The sequence below is a fragment of the Odocoileus virginianus genome, chromosome 13 (genome assembly GCF_023699985.2).
Source record: "Odocoileus virginianus isolate 20LAN1187 ecotype Illinois chromosome 13, Ovbor_1.2, whole genome shotgun sequence".
NCBI lineage: Eukaryota > Metazoa > Chordata > Mammalia > Artiodactyla > Cervidae > Odocoileus > Odocoileus virginianus.
The window spans coordinates 32,103,866-32,108,856 of record NC_069686.1 but is presented as its reverse complement, the minus strand read 5'-3'; the positions used below and the strand labels follow the sequence as shown (position 1 = coordinate 32,108,856).

The window sequence follows — 4,991 nt, the reverse complement described above, 5'->3', positions numbered from 1 at the left end:
ACTATGGTCTAATTAACGCAAGTTGTACAGGGTAGATCGCTACTGCCAAGCTCAGAATGGATCTTTTTTTGTTGTTTAATGCTGATAGTTGTTTATTAAATGAATGGATGCACTGTCAATTAAAAGCAAATGGTAAGTTGTTATAGATGAAATAAAGTGAATGATTCTAGATTTAATATTAAGACTGTGGTGGCCTAAATTTTTAAAATCCTTGTTTCAGTCCGTATTCCACTGCCTGTGAAAATCTGAAATCATTCTAAATCTATACCTTGGCAAAATATTCTGAGAAGTGAGAAGCTGGCACGTGTTGGCATGGATACCTAACATTCATACTGTTTCCCTTTGACAAGTTATTAACAGAAATGTTTCACTGAATCTGATGGGCTTTGCTTTACTGAAGAATTTCCTGCCAAAATATTTCTTTTCTGTCACAGGGCCAGCTGAAATGGTCGACTGGTGCTCTTGCTTCAATCTCTCTCATCTCCTCTATTCAACAAGATGGAAATTTCACACACTGCACTTTGAAAAAGTTATTAAACATTTACTAAGTGCTTATTTTATTCTTTTCCTTCCATTTCCCCTAACGCTAACCTAATCAAACTCTCCTTGTTTTAATCATCTCTCTCAAAGGATTATGATCTGGGTTTTCTTTCTCTAGCTCTCCTACTTTCTACCCATTTAGTTAGCTGCAAGTAAATTACTTTTTCTGACGTAAGGTCCTGTGATTGTGATTTCTCTCACCTGTTTATTTAGTGGAAGAAGGGTAATTTTGGGAATATCATGACAACTACCTTATTGTAAATGTCCAAAGTTTTTAGCTTCTCTTTCTATATGATTCATTTTCCCTGTGTGTGTGTTGAGTGTGTGTCTATGTATGTCTGTATGTATGTGTGTGTGCATGTGTGTGAATTCAGAAAATTTCAAGAACTATGCCGCTATTGCCTCTATACTCTCAGAATCCTCTCAATTATATAGTGGAATGTTTTTATATCTATTGACATTTTACAGCCACTCACTGATATTTCTATACCAGTATCTATCCTTCATTATCAGCACATGCAATCAGATATATGGAAATATATATACAAAAGAGTAATGTTAGTTATGAATGATGCAATTTATAATAGATAACATCGTAAGTGATTTTTTACCTTCTTTTTTTTTAAATATGGAACGCTTCATGAATTTGTGTGTCATCCTTGCACAGGGGCCACGCTAATTTTCTCTGTATCATTCCAAATTTAGATAATGTGCTGCCGAAGCGAGCACGAATTTTACCTTCTTTATGAATTGAGTTTTTTAAATAGAGAAGTATATATATATATATATGTGCATGTGTATACATCTATACATATACACACATATATATGTGTATACATATATATATACACATATATATTATGTATGTGTGTATATATATATATATATACATATATACACATATATATTATGTATGTGTGTATATACATATATATATATATATATACATATATATATATATATATATGGGTCTTCCCAGGTGGTGCAGTGGTAAGGAATCCACCTGCCAAGGCAGGAGTTGCAGGTTAGATCTCTGGGTCAAGAAGATCCCCTAGAGTAGGAAATGGCAATCAGCTCCAGCTTCTTGCCTGAAAAATTCCATGGGCAGAGGAACCTGGCAGACTTCAGTCCTGGGGGTCACAAAGAGTAGGGCACAACTGGGCAACTGAACAACACGAGCGACTATAGTTCTTGGGGGTTTTGTGACCCCATGGACTGCAGCACGCCAGGCTTCCCTGTCCTTCACTACCTCCCAGAGTCTGCTCAGACTCATTCCACTGAGTTAGTGATGCTGTCTAACCAGCTTATCCTCTACTCTCCCCTTCTCCTCCTGCCCTGAATCTTCCCCAGCAACAGGGTAATTTCCAGAGTCAGCTCTTTGCATCAGGTGGCCGCAGTATTGGAGCTTCAGCTTCAGCATCAGTCCTTCCAAAGAATATTCAGGGTTGAATCAAAATTTAGATATACTTATTACTGAGCGACTGAACTGGCTGACTGACTGATTCAGAAAAAAACTTTGAGAATTGGTTATCATTACTGTGGTTAAGAAAATGAAAGACTTTCCAATGCCTACTCAGTAACACACCAAACAAAGAAAAAATAGAAAAGGAATAAAGAACTCAAGGAAAATTGAAAAGCTTTACAATAAAACATGATACTATTACAAACAAGTAAAAATGTAGTGTCATTTTATTCAGTCATTAGAGATTAAAGATTCATTTGAATTTGAGACTTAGCACTTTCCTCTTTGGAATGATACATATTTAATGACAAAGATTACATTTCACTTTTTACAGATCAAACAGTGTTTGGTATTGCTATAAATAATGATCAAATGATCTTTAGCTGTGATTTATTCATTTTAATTAGTATAATCAGCATATAAACACAGGTGACTTAAGGTTGGCCTATACTTTTAGACAAATAATAAATGCTGTAACCTTAAAGCCTAAAGTAATTGCAAGTCTGAAATGATCAAGAGGTAGAGGGAGTGGAAAAGATGTGAAATATACAAGGGCCAAATCCTTGGATAACATAGTGGTTCACATACACAGACTAAAGAGGCTGGTTTAAAAATACATGCCTAACTATTTTACTCATAGAGAAAAGTAACAAATAGGGAGACTAAATGTCTGATGAGCATGCTGAGAAGATTGAAGGTAGGAGGAGAAGGGGACAACAGAGGATGAGATGGTTAGATGGCATCACTGAGTCAATGGTCATGAGTTTGTACAAGCTCCGGGAGATGGTGAAGGACAGGGAAGCCTGGTGTGCTGCAGTCCATGGGGTCATAAAGAGTTGGACACAGCTGAGCAACTGAACAGCAACAATGTGTTGTTTACCTTAGGTATATCCAGCAGAAGAGTTAAAACATAGTATTTAGAGCTTGATGAAAAATCTACAGAAGAACTAAAAACAGATATGATATAAGATGCTAATCTTAGAAAATGAGACCAAGAATGAGTTATTTAGTTTTATTATTTTATACAATCCTATGTCATCACAATTTTCAGTATATTCATGTTATTTTTATACTGAAAAATTATTTTTTGGAATAATGACAATTTTGACTTCTGAGGCATTATATAAAAGTGTCTTATTATGAAATATTTCATTTAGAAGGGCTTCCCTGAAAAAAAAGGGTGGGGGGCTTCCCTGGTGGCTCAGTTATAAAGAATCCACCTGCCAATGCAGGATACATAGGTTCAATCCTTAGGTCAGGAAGACCTCCTAGAGAATGAAACCATTCCAATATTCTTGCCTGGGAAATCCCATGGACAGAGCCTCGGGAGCTACAGTTCATGGGGTTGCAAAAGAGTTGGAAACTGCTTCGTGACTAAACAACAACAGATTTAATTTAAAATTTCTTTTAATTTAAAATTTTCCATTCTGATATAGTTCAAAGGTACTTTTTACTTAAGTTTTGCTAACTATTTAAAGCAATCTACTATGAATGTAAACAACCTACATGCTTTTATAACTTGCCAAAATAAATGACTTTACCACATCTCATAGAAAACTGAATGGTACAAAACCTAAAAAGAATATGTAATATTTGAAAAATAACACAGATAACACTGATGAAGAGTGAAGGAATACTTTCTAATAAAAATGTAATTTCATGATTCAATGAAATTTTTAATAACAGTTGAGTAAATTAGAAGAAATCTTATGAATATATTATTATTTTGTAAATTCTAGTTATTATTCAAAAATACATGCAAAATCACAGAGATCTGATGTATGTTTAACATTTCTGTAACAATCACCTACTTGCAAAAAGTTCCTCAAATTCTTAATTAATAGGGATTTACTCTTTTCAGTTAAGCAATATAAAGTTCAAATTGAAGAAAAAATTTATCCATTAGCCCATATTAATGTTTTTCTATCACTGTTCAGACACTCAGTCATGTGTCCAACTCTTTGCAACCCCATGGACTGCAGCACGCCAGGATTCCCTGTCCTTCACTACCTCCCGGACTTTGTTCAAACACATGTCCATCCTGTTGGTGATGCCATTCGACCATCTCATCGTCTTTCATTCCCTTCTCCTGCCCTCAATCTTCCCCAGGATCAGGGTCTTTTCCAATGAATCTGTTCTTTGCATCAGGTGGCCAAAGTATTGGAGTTTCAGCTTCAGCATCAATCCTTCCAATGAATACCCAGGACTGATTTCCTTTAGGATGGACAGGTTTGATCTCCTTGCAGTCCAGGAGACTCTCAAGAGTCTTCTCCAAGACCACAGTTCAAAAGCATGCATTCTTCAGTGCTCAGCTTTCTTTATGGTCCAACTCTTACATCCATATATGACTACAGGAAAAACCATAGCTTTGACTAGACAGACCTTTGTCGGCAAAGTAGTCTCTGCTCTGTAATATGCTGTCTAGGTTGGTCATAACTTTTCTTCCAAGGAGCATTTGTCTTTTAATTTCATGGCTTCAGTCACCATCTGCAGTGATTTTGGAGCCCCAAAATATAAAAATCTCTCATTGTTTCCATTGATTCCCCATCTATTTGCCACAGAGTGATGGGACTGGATGCCATGATCTTAATTTTTTGAATGTTGAATTATAAGCCAACTTTTTCACTCTCCTCTTTCACTTTCATCAATAGGCTTTTTAGTTCTTTGCTTTCAAAATAGCACTTTACTCTCTGCTATTACTCACAATATATAACCCAAGTCTATTCCCAAGAAAAATGCCAGATAAATCACAATAGTGGGAAATTCAACAAAACTTCACCAGTACTCATGAAAACTAAAACTAACAAAGTCACCAAAAGCAAGAGAAGTTTGTAAAACTGGCATAATCAGAATGAGTCTAAGATGACTCAAAAAATCCTAGAACCAAAAATGGCATGAAGTGAAAGCTAAGAAAATCTGAAAAAGTATGGACGTTAGTTAACAATGTTGTATCAATACTGGTTCATTAACTGTTAAAAGAGTAGTACAC

The 4,991-nt window shown here is 35.5% G+C and overlaps 1 non-coding gene across 1 annotated transcript; it reads right to left on the bottom strand.

Moving 5' to 3' along the window:
- Positions 1–1,162: 1,162 nt before the first annotated feature.
- LOC139038149 (U6 spliceosomal RNA) lies at positions 1,163–1,269 on the bottom strand. Its single transcript, XR_011491092.1, has one exon. It is a non-coding gene; the product is annotated as a U6 spliceosomal RNA (small nuclear RNA).
- Between the last annotated feature and the right edge of the window lie 3,722 nt (positions 1,270–4,991).